Source organism: Microtus oregoni, unplaced genomic scaffold, assembly GCF_018167655.1.
Source record: "Microtus oregoni isolate MIOR12 unplaced genomic scaffold, Mior012 000041F_ref0000270, whole genome shotgun sequence".
Taxonomy (NCBI): Eukaryota; Metazoa; Chordata; class Mammalia; order Rodentia; family Cricetidae; genus Microtus; species Microtus oregoni.
The window spans coordinates 2,456,598-2,473,104 of NW_024543208.1; the positions used below are offsets into that span (position 1 = coordinate 2,456,598).

The 16,507-nt window shown below is 35.3% G+C and overlaps 1 protein-coding gene across 43 annotated transcripts in view; it reads left to right on the plus strand.

Annotated features, from left to right (window-relative positions):
• Ptprd (protein tyrosine phosphatase receptor type D) overlaps positions 1-16,507 on the plus strand; it is a 2,219,644-nt gene that overhangs the window by 965,693 nt on the left and 1,237,444 nt on the right. For all 43 annotated transcript variants that reach the window (XM_041632294.1, XM_041632295.1, XM_041632298.1 and 40 more), the window contains exon 7: positions 5,040-5,088. The gene's annotated coding sequence lies outside the window, so the exon portion shown is untranslated. The remainder of the gene's footprint in view (positions 1-5,039; positions 5,089-16,507) is intronic.

A 16,507-nucleotide genomic window follows, 5' to 3' on the forward strand; every position in this document is an offset into this window, starting at 1 on the left:
GGTACTCCAGGTTACAATAAACACATTTAAATCCTAGAAAGTACAGATGGAGAGAACATGCTATGTTTATCATTCTGAGTCTAAATGATTTCACTCAATATAAACTTTTCTACTTCCATCAATTTACCTAAAAAATTGTGATTTCCTTTTTCTTGACTGATGGAGAGTATTGCATAGTGTCTATGCTTCTTGGAGTTGTAAATTTAAGTTCTCTCTAAACAGAGTTAAATGGAAACTGTGTTTTATTACATACTTTCTCATTAAGAGAATCAAAGGCTAAGATGTTTTAGCAGTTAAAGGCACTTTCTCCACTTCCAGAGGACCACAGTTAAGCTCTCAATACTCACATCATGTATCTCACAACTGTATGTAAATATAGCTGCAGGAAATCTGATGGCCTCTACTGACACTCACAGGAGCCCACAGTCATGCTTCACATAAACATGCACACAGATGCATGCACAATTTTTTTTAATCTTAATGTTCTGTCTCACTGTGGACTAAGAGAGACTGTGATTGAATATCAACTCCATCACTTATTGGCTGTGTGCTGTTGGATACATTCATTAGCTTCTTTATCACTTCTATTCATATGATGCTAAAAATAGCAAGACTATGTGGAGACAAGATTGAAGTAATAAGGGCGGCAGGGCTGCGTCCCCAACACCCCGGCCGCCTGCCCAGCTAGCTTATGCCCCGAAATAATTACACGGACACTGTATTCCTCCAAACACTGCCTGGCCCATTCTCTTCTAGGCTAATTCTCACATATTAATTTAGCCCACCTCTAATCATCTGTATGTAGCACCCCAAGGTGCGCTTACCGGGGAGATTCCAGCCTAGTCCATCCTGGGTCAGAGCTTCATCCCGGGAGCGGGGCATGGCGTCTCTCTCTGAGGCGTCTGCTCCCGAGAGAGCTGTGGAGTCTCTGACCTCACTTCCTCTTCCTCCCAGCGTTCTGTTCTGTCTACTCCTCCCACCTATCCTCTAACCAATAAAATGGGCCAGGGCAGTTCCTTTATTAGCCAATGACCTTCCTCCATCACAAGATGAGAGAAATGGAATATTTTACATGCTTCTAGGTAAATTTTATGTGTTGTGTAAATGTTTATAACATCTGGAACAACTAAATAAAGTTCTGGGCTTTAGTAACACACAGTAACATTACAGCGTTCCTTCTTTAACCAGATATACTTAGGATATTAGATTTATAAAATTTCCAGTAATGAATTAATGTATAAGTCAGCATAGTACTTTGTGGCTTGCTTAAATGAAAGTGATGCATTGATTAGTTCATATTGTCAGACTCTTGTGTGAAATGAAATTTCCTGAATTTCAAGAAGGATAGAACTTAGTGCCAATGGCACTGCTAGTTTAATGACTGGGCCTTTTCCTGAAAATACCTCTTCTCTGCATAATTATTTATTCATGTCATGTAAATTGTCTCTTCCCTGTTTAAACATGTCATAGCATTTCAACTCTTTGCCAGAGTCTAACCCTACAAATCATTGAAAAGATAAATTAAGTTTGGGGTGAGCCATACTTTGGCACTATACTTCATATATACTTGAAGTCATTTCGTTGGCTTGGATTTAACCTTGGAAGATAAATTTATTAGATGCTCTTGTTATTTTTTCTGAAAGCTAAATCTGAACAATGATTTACAATGCATATTCCTGCTATATCTAATCAATATAATAATAATACAGATTAATACAGATCAAGATGTATAATAATACAGTAATACAGATGAAGACAGCCTTTGGATTTTTATTATTGTCTCAAACTCAACTATACCTTCTAGATTTAGCTAGAAAACATAAATCTCTTGTGGTTTTTATCTTGAAATTCAATTATTCAGTTGAAAGCTTCCATTTAAAATTGAAAATATGTAACACAATGCCTGAAAGAGTAATTTAGCATATGATACCACTAACTGACATTATAAAGTAATTTCTACTTCTTCATTATAATACTAAATATTAAAGTTTGACCTTCAGTTTTTAAAAATAAAATAGAAATAATGGAAGTTTTAATTTGTATATTCATTCAGCTTATTCTGGCATAATCATATTTAGTTTTTTCTAAATGTTTGTTCGACCACACCTTTTATTGTTTATACTGGTTGGTTTTGTGGGTCAATTTGACACAAGCTAGAGTCAGCAGAGAGGAAGTGGCCCAGTTATGGAAATACCAACCTGAGATCCTACTGTAAGGTATTTTCTCAATTAGTGATCAATGGAAGAGGGCCCATCTCATTGTGGGAAGTTCTATTCCTGGGTTGGTGGTACTGAGTTCTATACAAGAGCAGGCTGAGCAAGCCATGGAAAGCAAGCCAGTAAACAACACCCTCCATGGTCTTTGCATCAGCTCCTGACCTGTTTGAGAACTTGTACTGACTTCCTTCAGTGGTAGCCAGCAGGGTGCAAGTGTAAGCAGAATACCCCTCTTCCCCAAACACACTTTACAGTCATGGTGTTTCACCACAGCAATAGAAACCAAAAAACCCTAAAGAAAACATTGTGCTACCAAAATTTAAATCCTTACATATGTTGCTAAAAAGGAAAGCGCAGGTAGGAAGGCCATTGAGAGTTGACATTTGGGTGGATCTTCACATATGGGAGGCTTTCCCTTAAAAAAAAATGTCAATAGGAAGTATAGTATATGTCATTAATGATTTTCTCACTTCTTCCTCCTGCAGTGACAGTGGCAATAGTGTGCCATTTGATAGATGAGTCTGGAATATTTAAAAGGTTAATGTGTTATAAAACTCGAAAATGAGAAAAAAAATGGCAAAAGCATCTTTGGGATGCTGGTGAACAGATCCTACCAACTTGGCAAAAAGGAGGCCAATAGCAAAGTCCAAGAACTTAGCACAAAGCATCAAGAATCAAAGATTTTGGATACATCCAGTCTCTGACACTCATTTGTCCAGTGACCTCAGCTGAGGTTTTCCTGAGCATTTGTTATTCAGGATTACATTGTAGAAATACATTTCACCTTGCACAATAAGAAAGCAGCAAGGCTGAGAGCTAGGTAGGTATTTAATAGGAAAAATTGTTGCTACACTAGTAGGAGGAGTTGAATTTGATCCGCAGACCTCACATAGAAATGGTCGTTGTGCTGACACACACTTTTAATTCCAGCACTGGGAAAGGAGAGACTCACTAAGCAGAAAATTTCAGGTGAATTGAGAGACATTATTTCAGAAACAGCTACCACCAACGACAAAACCAGAAGGTTCTGCCAACTGATGAACCCAAGGTTCACTTCTAGTCTTCACATATGTATACATTTTAGTGCAAAAATTCACACACACACACACACACACACACACACACACACACACACTATACTCACAGAAGAAATCAAATTGTGATGTGTTGATTTTCATCTTCATGATAGTGGTATTTTACTAAACTCCACCATTATTCTTTCAATGACACACTCATTTTCACATATGACATCTCTTGCTAAGTGCTAAATGCTAATTTGTCATAGTTAATGTTTCCATTTATAACACTGAAGTTAAACTCCTTAGTATACAATTACATGGAGAAAGTATATTTTACAAAGATAACACTAAACATTAGGCAGCTAACATGACAGTGCTTTTTGTGCTGTTTCTAGTTTTATCAACTTTTATTGTTATTAACTAGAGGCTCTTCAGAAGAACACATGCCATAGCTTACTGTGGTTACTTAGGGGCTCTTCAGAAGAGCACACGCTATAGGTTACTGTGGTTAACTAGAGGCTCCTCAAAAGAGCACATGTCATAGCCTATTGTGGTTAACTAGAGGCTTCTCAGAAGAGCACATACCATAGCTTCCTGTGGTTAATTAGAGGCTTTTCAGAAGAGCACATGCCATAGGTTACTGTGGTTAACTAGGGGCTCTTCAGAAGAGCACATGCCATAGCTTACTGTGGTTAACTAGGGGCTCTTCAGAAGAACACATGAAATAGCTCATTGAATCTGGAACTTCTGAGGAGTCTGCAAACGCTACTCATTTCTCCATGAGAAGAGATTAAATTTTCTGTTGGATTTTCATTCACATAAAAAGCAGCTAACTGGAAGTAAACTTTAGAGATTAATAATTTTAATCTTTATTTATAAATTAATAAACCACATCATAATAATAAAGCATTGGCAAAGTCTCTTTCCTGTATCATCTCTCAAATAATGCCATAAGTGATCATAGCCAAGAAATTTAAAGGCTTTGAAATTAAGTTCATAAATTTCTATGACTTCAAATATCTTTTATACAATAGAATGTGATACATCCTTAAAAATGATATGAAATGTTTGTAGTGATGTGGAGTTTTACATTCTCTGTATAAACCTGGAGGTGGTGGTGCATGCCTTTAATCCCAGCTCTTGGGAGACAAGCAGGCAGATCTCTGTGAATACAAAGACAAAGACAGCCTTGTCTACAAGGCAAGGTCCAAGATACTCAGGACTGACAGTGGTCCAGAAAAACAACAACAGCAACAACAAAAAATCCCCCAAAAAACAAAATAGCAAGTGTAGAATATGATTGCAATTTTATAACTATACATTTAGGGTCATAAGGAGTTCTATATTCTCCAGCAGTTAAAACAGAAAGTATAGAATGGGATTATGGTATTGCAATCACATTGATGGTATGCATGTCCCATTTTATATAAATCTATGTAAACACCTGCATTGTCACTGGAAGAGAATGAGTGGTGTTTCCCTCTGGAATTTCATCTGCAGAGTGCATTATATGCTCAAATGTATCCAACGCTCACAGGCCCATGAGAAGATAGACTGTACAGGTGCTAAACTTCTCTATAATCTCTGCCTTAAACAGTTCAAATTAAAGAATGTATGCTAATATCAACAATTTCATGTGAGTTGGGTTATGCTATTTCTGACAAAAGGATAGTCAAAACCATTAAGTTTAATGTGCATTAATAATTCACACAATAACACGTATCATTGGATTGTAAATATAATTTTTATTTAATGAAAATCAAATCTTAATACTAAAAGCTTGGTTTGTATTGTATTTCTCTAGGTCTCAGGGTGGTGAACCTGTGTTTGAACTCCTAACCTGTGAGTTGATGGTAAGATTATAACTACTGCATGCATAGCTTTAGAATTTGATTGTATTCCCAAATTTATTTTAATTAATTATTAAAATAATATATACAGAAATCAGAATGGAGGAAGGTGGGGGAAAGAAAGGGACTACAAAGCAAAACACCTAGAATATTGCTTGTCTGTTATGAAGCAGTAGAAACTCTGGGATATAAGAAACCAGTAACAGCTTTGCTCGTTTTTTTTTTTTTCTTCTTCTCTTTGCTGTTGAAATGTAAAGTGTACCTTTACAATAAGAAAAGAGACAGAGTAAAAGAAAAAGTCTTAGTTTCAAAAGTGGCATTGCTTGCTTAACAATTCTAAAGGAAAGGCTTGGCTTGTTGCCTTTTTCTGCTTTGATTTGGGGCACCCTGAAAAGACCTAACTGCCACCATGTTAAAAAGGAGCTCAGGTGTCTCCAAAAGCATTTCCTCTAAAACGACTGCTTATGGAATCTCAAGGTTAAACTTTAATGTGAAAGATCTGCATCAACTAAAAACTTGATGCCATTTTAATATTAATGGACTTAAAACAACAGCAAAATTCGGTGTGTAAAACTGACATTTTCATAATGTGTGCTTTGAAATCTAGCCCCAGACAAAATGTAATGTATTGAGAGATACCTGGGGTGGGAGGGTGGGAGTTGGATAAGATTGAAGGTAAGAGGAGCTGGCTATGAGGCCCACAGATGTGAGCCTGTTCTAGCTTGACTGAAGGTCACAGAGTTTGATCATATTTTGCTCTTTCATAGTTGTTGACAACAGGTGTGACTATAAACAAGACAGCCTGTCCTAGGGTGTGGTTAATGAATATTTTGAGTTATTAGGTGGATCTGTTTCACCTTGCTTTTCCTGTTCCTTCAAAGGAGACTAACAACAGGTTATAAAGACTGGATATAAGCTTGTAGAAAATAAACGGGGTGGTTCAAAACTCACTGAATTTTTCTTCTGATGCTATTCTGTGTCTCTGCCCTTTTTTCCTCACATCTCTTTTCCTTTTGCTTAATAATTCCAATTCTCACAGTCCTATCTTCGAAAGTGCGAATTTCATCAAAACTGGATCCCAGTAGATTTCACCCTCATGTATAGCTTACGACAGCTGTCCATCCAAGTAGAACTTGATTTCATACTTTTTAGCCACAATCTTTTTATTAATAGTACTAATAATCAAATTTTCAGTATGTGAAGATCAGAGAAATTTGTCGATTTAAAATTCTGTACTCCATAACAATCTTACTTGACCATTTGAGCCAAAGACTTAGGATGATCATTAAACTGATTATAGTCAAGTTTGAACGGTTCGCAAGGTAGCTAGGTATGTCTCAACATGAACATGTTATAAAAATGACACGGCTGCTGGCTGAAAAGGTGATTCAAAATCCACTTGTTACATATTTAAAGACCTAATAGATTTGTACCGTCCCACCACGTTGTTCTTGGAAGATTAAATGCTACATGTATAAGTCTTCCTAAATAGTTAGCTTAAACTTATGTAAAAATTTCTGCATCATTTGCCCTAGAAAGTTTATTCCCTTTTTAATGAAAGAAAAAATACAGAACATGATTTTTCTTTCCTTGTTTGCTCGTATGTAGATTTTACGACAAGAAAAAATTGGGATAAGTTACTAGATATCTTACTATAATTTTCAGGAAAATAAGCAAAATTTTCTACACAGAAGTTAATGTTGTGTGGATTATAAAAAGAAAGGCATTTGATGCAGTTTTATGTATGTCTCCAGCGAATTTAGGAACATGGTGAAGAAAAGGAAAGATTTAGATAACAGAAGAAAGTTCTTTGGACATGAGTGACAATTTTCTATATTAGGAATTTTGTAGTGAAGTCTATTTGATACCAATGAATAGAGGCAGTGAGTTATTTAAAGTAAAACTTATTTTATCACCTGTCAAGATTTATCAAGCTGGGTTTTCTTAGAAAGGCTTAATGTTTGAGCTTCAGGGAGTGGAAAGTAAAGTATGTGACATGGAAGTAAAATAAGAAAATACGTGCTTTCTAAGAAAAATTATAAGACCTTAATCATTTATGAGTTTCGTTGGCTGATTCCATTCAGTAATACTTGGTAAATGTAGACCTTTAAGTACTAATAATTAATCACATAACAAATGCAAGTGTATGTTTGTGCTATGAAAATGAAGTCAGCAAGGCCGCATGTCTGAGTGTGTTTCATTGTTAAAACACACCTTGAAATTTTCTCAAATTATATAAAGCCCCTTTACTTTTAGACAACTATCTTGCACTTTTCATTACATTTTTTTGCTTTTATTGATTTTGTTGGGCTATATATTTTTCTCTGCTCCCCTCCCTGCCTCTCCCCTCAACTACTCTCTCCCATGTTCTCTACGATCCTAATTGACTCAGGAGACCTTTTCTTTTTTTACTTCCCATATAGATTAGACCCATATATGTCTCTTTTAGGGTCTCATTGTTGTCTAGGTTCTCTGGAATTGTGATTTATAGGCTGGTTTTCTTTGCTTTATGTTTAAAAACCACTTATGAGCCGGGCGGTGGTGGCGCACGCCTTTAATCCCAGCACTCGGGAGGCAGAGGCAGGCGGATCTCTGTGAGTTCGAGGCCAGCCTGGTCTACAAGAGCTAGTTCCAGGACAGGAACCAAAAGCTACGAAGAAACCCTGTCTCGAAATATCAAAAAAAAAAAAAAAAAAAACACTTATGAGTGAGTACATATGATAATTGTCTTTCTGGAAAAGATCTTCATTACATTTTTTAAATAAAAACTTCACACAAGGTATTTGAAAAGAGTTATAGAGAAACAAAGATGCACACCTCAGTCCCAATGATACTTTTAAAATAATGGAGGAATTGTGATAAGTTTTTTAGATATCCTTGGGGTAATATACTCCCAAATGGTACATGCAGACCCATACACACCACACACATCATACACATACCATATGAACAGACACATATACAAGATCTCCTGAGTAAATTGGGAGCAGAGAAAATGTATAGCTCAATAAAATCAATAAAAAATTAAAAAGGATAAACTGCATTTATCATGTTCCATGTTTTATGATTTATTAATACTTTATTTAAACATTATTTAGCTTTATTTTTATTTTCACATTATAGATTTTTAATTGATAATTCATAATGTATATAATGTATTTTGTCAAAAAACACCCAACTCCTTCCCTTCCAATTATCTCTTATAAATTATATATACACTACCTAAAGCATGTATGTTCTCTTTCTCTCTCTCTTTAAGTCCTATTGAGCACTCCTAGTACTGACTGTATGTACAAGGTTGTGAAACTATTTACAAAGCACAGGTAGTCTCTTGGTGACACATCTCTGAAGAAAATGGACTCTTCCTGACCATAAGAGTGGCAATTGATTAGCTTCCCACTTGTCAGTCCTGGGATTTTGACTGAGTTGATCTTGTGCATGCAGACAAAGCTGCTATGAGGTCACATGTACACTTTCCTATCATTTCAATAAAATAATTGGTTTTGCACATGTCCACTAACTATCTCTTCTTCTGATCCTCATTCTGTGTTGATCCCTGAACTTTTGGAAGAAATCAATGGTATAGATATCTCATATAGAGTTGAGTACTTCATAGATACTAATTCATTGCAAATGACTAGTGATTTATCATCTATTGCAAAAATAAACTTACCTGATGAAAGATGAGAGATGTTATAATATGTGAGTATAAAGATGAGCACAAATTGAGGTGTAAAGTATAAGGTATAAGACAGTTCAATACTAGGTCCATTTATCACAAAAATAATATTAGCTTCTATCCTAGGGCCTATGGCTTACTAAGTCATGAATTTGACTCGAGTTAGCAGTACCAGACATGATATCTGTCTTGTGAATCAGGTTTTAAATCCATCCAGAAAATGGATTTAACATCATAGCCTTCATGCTGCTATGCATTAGTTTACATATCTTGTCAGTACAGTCATTAGTGTAGTTCACAGGGTTCACAGATGGATAAGACTGTTTAATACTTTTCTCACTCAGTAGAAGAAGTAGAACTTTCTGACAGTATAAAAGCTAGCCAGTAGGAATGAATCATTTAAGTGTGTAAAATTTAAAATGGACATTGCAGAATTATGTATATTAATTTAGCAGAATATAATTACTAATCTTCATGGGTACAATTAATAAATTTACATGTCTTTTGATTTATATATTCATTTTATATTAATGCCAGACATGGTGGCACATGCCACTAATCCTTTGGGAGGCAGAGGTGGCCAGATGGCTACCAGTTTAAGGCCAGCATGGTTTGCATATTGAATTCCAGTCCAGCCAAGGATATACGGTGGAACCCTATATCAAAAAGATTATGCAGAGCAAGTAATTTATACTCATTAGATATGAATATTAAATCCCATGATAAGCAAAGTAGTTTAATACACATTTGCTTTGTGACTGATAGGACGGGTGCTATCAAAATATATTATTTCACTATTAAAATGCTGAGTCAATTACATAAAAAATTCCATAAATTAAATTGCAATATTATTCATGTTTTTTCAATTGTGGGATATTTTTCTGATATAATAGCTTTGCTAAGATAATATCTATATTAACTAAAATTATTGAATGATATAATAAAACATGGTGGAATTGTTATTTTACTAGAAATTGTATTAATTTTGTGTTGTTTTGGGCTTGCCACCCAGCACCCAAATAAGCACATGGAATCTTATGCCCAGCCTTAGCTTGGCTTACGTTTAGCTAGCTTTTCTTTATTTTATTTCTCCCATATATCTTTTGCATCTGGCCTTTCACCCTTCTAACTAACTTTCTTTACTTCTTACTCTGTGTAGCTGGTGTCTGTTCCCTGGAGCAATACTCTTCCTCTCCTTTTTTCTCCCTTATCTTCTCTTACCAGAGTTCTTCTCTTCCTATTTATTCTTTCTGCCTGCCAACCCTGCCTATCCTTACACTTGATTAGTGATTGGCTGTTCATCTCTTTATTAGATCAATGAGGTGCTTTAGACAGACAAAGCAACACAGCTTCACAGAGTTAAGCAAGTGCAACACAAAGGAATACAATACATCTTTGCATCACTAAACAAATATTCCACAGCATAAACAAATTTCACACATTTTACATTGATATTCAACAACAGTTTTATTATCATATATTTACATTTTAAAAATGTCTTTATTGTGACTGAATCCTCAAAATAATCTGTGTCATAACTTAAAAATAATTCTAAGTTCACAATAGATGTACAACGTAATAAAAACACATGATTTGTTGTTATAATGAGGGTGAAAAAAAATCAAACCTTCATAACATCAGAATATTTAATAAGTAGTGCAATGGAAACTCCCAGGAATCCATGAGGGCAACTCTAGCTAAGACTCTGAGGATTGGAGATACAGAGCCTGAACCAGCCATATCCCATAAACAAGCGAGTCTTCCAGTGGAGAGAATGGTACCTCAACCAAGCCACATAACCATTTACCTACAATTTCCCCTGCCTACAAAATGTGTTGGGGTAATGATGGCTCATAAATTATGGGAGTAGCCAACCAATAACCCAGCTTGAGAACCATACCATGATAGGGAGCCCACCCCTGACACATGTACACAAAGTGGATCTCAGTTTTGATAAAAATAAAAAAAAAAGTATGGATAGAAAAAATTCTCAAGAATTGGGTTTCTTCAGCTTCAGGAAAAGTTCCCTGAAGAGAAGATATTAAAACTGATACCTTACCCTAGAGAGATAGAGTTCACTATATAAGGGAATGAAGAGGGATCTATCACGATGTCCAGGATCAGAAGAAAGGACAATTAAAGAAGCAGAGCAACATTGTGTAAAAAGACATGCTGGGGATGTGGCAAGCCTGTGATAGGCAGCTTCAAGCCAGACTACCCAACATCTGGTCCCTTGATACACGGACTATCTGAACTGAATTAACTTGAGACACAGCATATAAAAAAAATTAATACCTTTTCCCAAAATAGAGATCTATGGAAAGGTGACCGCTCTGTCACCAGGGGACAGAGTGTGTTCTGATAGTGTGAGACAAAGGAAGGGACTGGTCAATTCTACAACAGGCCCGAATTGCATGTTTCCCATGCTTCACAGAAGACTATGAACAAACATTCACGAAACATTAACTATTTCTTTATATTGTTTCATTGTTTCTTTTCACGAAGCCTGGCAATTATGTAAAGATTTTAACAATTTGTATAGTTTCTCTATTCTTATTTGGGTTTTGTTATTGGAAATCTAGTCAGAAACTCAAGAAGAAAAGTGAATCTTGTAAGCCATGCTAAATTTATCAGATTGGATTCTAAATGCCACAAGGAACCATGGGTTCTTTTACAATAGTGTGTATAATCGCCTTATTTTATTTATATCTTAAGCTACTGCAGGGAAAATGTTGTTCTGGAAAGCAACTCACAGGCAGGAAGGTCTCAGGAAGGTGGCAGTTGTCAGATGCCTGTCTAGAGTGTAATTACTGTGCCAAATAGACAGTCTTCTTGGTCCAAGAACCAAAAAGACAGTTATTTCTCCAATATGGGAAGTTAAAGAAGAAAGATAAGTTAATATAGGTTCTGAAGCCAGCACGTGGCAGTCCAGCCTGTGGACCATCCATATCTTTACTGTTAAGCGTGAGCTGCCAAGCTGGGTGAATACAGCAATCAAAAGTCTGTTTAAGATTTTAACAATTCCTTTTATCTCTTTCTGGTCATAGGGTGATTTACAATTCTTACTTTAGATGAACAATAGATTAAAGACAGAGAAAAGGGTTTGATAATGAATATGCACATTAAGACTAACTGCAGATGACCTGAAAGAATGCTCTGTGCTTGCTCACTTTCTGCTTTGGCGTCTATGCCCATAGGAGAGTTTAAGTCACAAAGTCCATGGCAATTATTGGACACTGTCATTCTATGCAAAAGTTAATCGCTAAGTACAATTTTAATAGCATGGATATCATTAATCCTGAGGATTTTAAAGCAAATCTGTAGTGAAACCTGGGCAGGTTCTGCAGGAGAGGTAGCCAAGGGTGATCCCTATTACAGATACAATTGGAAGGCTCATTTGAGTACATAAAGAATCTGAAACATTTCTTTGAATTCTTCCTCCTAACAGATAAAGGATCAAGGGTGAAGGAATGAGGGCTTTCCCTAGCAATGGCATCTTTCAATTTGAGGGTCACTAGTAAAGAGGAAATGAAAGCATACAGCATGTGCATGCTTAACTTTCCACAAGAATTTCATACAGTAGCATATTTTTCCTGAACAAAACTTCTGTCCTTTTTTTTTCTCTGTTACTCTTGGAAGGGGAGCTGCAGATGAACACATGGCTGCCTTCACAACTGCGACTGCCTGTCTTTCTGTCTTCTTTAATTTATGCAGGAGCACAGAATGAGCCCGTTGTTTACCTCCTTCTGCAGTATCATAGTCCAAACAATTTCTGATGCAATTAACCCAAAAATGTGATCTTTAGCTTTTTTCTCTTGCAATTCAAGCCATCCTCTTTCTAAATAAAAGACATTTTTTTATCCCAGAATAGAGAAAGATAAATATTGCCGTTGGTGAACTTCTCTAATACATCTTAACTGTGGCTGAGCACAACACATGTGCCATCTAGTCATGGGAAGTTGACGTACAAAAGCTTGCTATCATTTAGAATACCATTCAAGAATATCATCTTTGCCCAGGATAAAAGTAATATGTTCCAGTTACAGCAAAAGTAATGGAAATAGAAATGTAGATTGTTTACTGCAACTTTTCTCTATTACAAAATTGAACAATAAATCTCAAAATCAAATAAATAAGATAAAGTATGCCCTTTGAAATCGACTGTTATATTTTATAATCACATTCTCTATTGGTTTATTTTGATATATATTATTAAGAAATGCAAACATCTTGTCTTTAATATAGACAAATCTGGGACATGAATTCATTGCAACTTTTACCTGTTATTCCAAACTGGTTCAAAGGGGTATCATTAAGTTGCAGAATCAGATTCCTAATGTAGATTTCAAGCCTGATTCCCACTGTATAATGCAAAACTGTCAATCAGATGGGTTCAAAGACTACAAGTGAGGAAAAAATGTGACTAGGAAATATTTAAATCAAATCACTGAGTCAGATAAAGGTTAAATCTGCATGCAAGATAAAATCTGATGCTGTTGGTATGATTTTATTTTCTCCTAATAAAGGAATGAATACAATCTCCACAATACAAGAAAGGAAAACGATCTCCAATGGGAAACCAAATATTACTTAGCCTTTGCAAAAGACACACATAACTTGATAGCTAGCTTGTCCAGTACTTCCTTTGCTCTTTGGAGATAATTTTGGTTAAGAGTGAATGCACAGTTGATAGTCATAGAAGCTCACAGAAACTGAGACAGCAATCACAGAGTCTACATTGGTCTGTATAGGTCTTCTGCATGCATGCTGTGTTTTTCGTTTTGTTTTGTTCTGTTTAGTGTGTTGTGCACTAGGCTGTGGAATGGAATACAAAAATCTAAGTCAGTTTTGGAACACTAAAAAGTAAGTTAACTAAGGGAGATACTGTTGCTACGGAAAAAGGAAATTTTCTCAAGGCTACATAACCAGGGAGAGGTTTAACCAAAAGACAGAGCCTTTGAGAAGAGCCTGGAAGAACAGAAAAAAAAAAAAAGGCTGACTAAGAGAGCTATAGTTTTTGTGAAGACAATGGTGTGAATTCATTCAAGTACTCAAAAGAACACAAAGTTTGATTGGCAGTGCAGACATTAGAGGTAAGATATATCAGAGTAAAACCCACTGGCCCAAGGATTATATTTATGCACATTTATAGGCAATGATGATTTTTTTTTATAGTTTCAAAGTTTTATGTTGCTTCACCCACTTACCAGTGATTACAGATGCACTGTTAGCAGAAACTGAGTCTGCTCCTGCTGAGAAGACATCATTGGTAGCCTTGAGAACACACTTGCCATGAGACCGTGCAGGAATACAGCAACACATTTTCATCAAAGAGGGCTATCATGTCTACACACAATCCTCCTTTAAAAGTTTGAGAAAACTAGGATGGTAATAGATAGATATTTTCTTTGCTCTCTTTTTCTCAAAATATTTTCTAGCTACTTGAAAAATTTTCAAGTTGTTTCTGGAGGGATTTTCACAATCTAGAGAACCTAGGATATTCTAGTTGCGGGAAAGTGCTGTGCACTGCTGTGTGTCATGACCAGCTTCCATTAGAGGAGGGAGTGTTACTGGAACATACAAACTATAGGATAAAAGAGTGCAGTGTCTGGGAAATAAAGTGGAAACAGATTATCACTCCCTAGGTTATCCCAAAACCTTGGAACTGAAGTCTAGAGGACAAGATCAGGTCATCTTCAGCTATGTTGTGAGTTCAAAGCCAGACTTGGCTGCATGAGATTTTGCCTCAAAAATAGAAAAATGGAAGCTATAAAGAAAAAAAAAATCAAAGAAGAGGGAAAAGAGAGAAAAAAAATATGTCTGAAGCCAGAACGCTTCTATTTAAATTAAAGCCTGGCCATTTGCTTCTCAGCAAGGCATTTTGTCTCTCTTTAGAAGATGTTGGGTTCCTAATAGAGAGCCTGAAATATGCACAACTTATTTGCCATATTGGCGTTTTTCCCTTAATGAATGTTTCTGCACATTTATAGAGATTACATGACTGTATATAACTTCATGATAGTAAGTGTAATATAAAAATTATTTACAAATAATTCTAGTGTTTTGATGATAAAAATATTTAATACTAATTATTGGAATCCTTCATAAAAAATAATTATCAAAAAATATAGACACATGTTTTTATATCAGATAAAGAAATAATGGAAATGATCTAGAAAACCTGAGTCATTTGAAGACTAGTAGAAATTTTTATTTTTCAATTTTCTGACAGACGTGACAGCATAGTCATTTAATTTGGACTAGAAACTCTACAATTATACCAGAAAACAAATATGATAACATCTCAGTTATATACCAAAGACTTCTTTTTTTAATAAAGCAACTAAATATAAACTAATTTAACAGAACAATTACACATGAAACAAAAGTCATCTAAGAATAAAAGAGTAGTATGATGTGGAAGGAGAGCTGTGATCTGTTCCCTTTAGAGTACTATAGGATTAGTTAATTGACGCTGACAATTTTTCTAACACACAGCACATCTTTAGTAGTGGCCAGTACGTTTGCTAGATGCAACAGTAGAATAATAATGAGGACACAGGAGCTCCTTTGATGGGCCTTCCTGACCTTCCACTTTAATTCAAGAATGAGCTGCTTAACATAATAACTGCTACTTGGTAAAACTACCTTGGAAAGAAATAATAATTACATCTTTTTATTTTTAAAGACTGCTTTGAAATATGCTCATCAAAATAAAAATTGAAAGTAACCTGTTTTCTAACAATAGAAAAGTAGAAAAATAAAGATAACACAATGCCTTTGATGTAGCCTCAGTGAATTTAACTAAAACAAAAACTGGAACTAAAATCTGCTTTGCAAACAGCTTTTTACTCATCCATCCAAAACTCTGTGAATTTTCTAGAGAAAATAATCATGTACCAAAGACCTAGATGAAGTCCTGAGAACATTACTAGAAACATATCCTTTTGGAACTAGATGTTTGTGTATGTGTGTGTGTGTGCACGTGCACATATATGCATATGCTCATTTATACACCTAGTAGAACGTGTAGTTTGAAAATAGTTTATGTTAATTTTGCTATATGCAGCAATTTTACGTTTATTTTACAACAGATGAACAGAGATATTGGATAGAATCTTTGTAAGTTCAAACAAACATGAAAAGTATTTTACTTTGCTGCTTCTCAATTTAAATGATGATACTTTCAGAAAACTCTTAAAAATGTCTATAGACTTCTGTATTCATTTGAACCATGCAAAATTTTTTTTGTTTTTATTAGTATTTAATATAAAAAGAAAATAAAACAGATTGAGTTATTTCTTTAACATGGAATGGCAAGGAATACAAAAAATCAGAAATATAGGTCAAATGTCACTGTCATTGATTCCCATTGTAATTTTCTAGACATAATGCCTATCTTTTTTTTTCAAGTAACTTTTAAATGAATTTAATTCGGTATATCACTTCACCCTTCCCTTGCTCTAATTTAGAAGACAATTTCCCAATTATGAATAAGATTTTCTTGAAGAAAACGTGCTGTAACACAACTATGCAGGGCTTTCCAAAGCACTGTTCATACAAATGCTGAGAAGTATAGTTGTTCTGTGGCAGGCACGCTGTGTCTCTCAGAGCAAGCTGCATAAACACAGATTCTCAGCTGCTTTGAGCTTCTCATTCAAAACGTTGAGTGTGAACATTATGACCGGTATTTCAATATAAGTCATATTATCAAAGAATTTTAAGGAAACTACTATTTAAAGA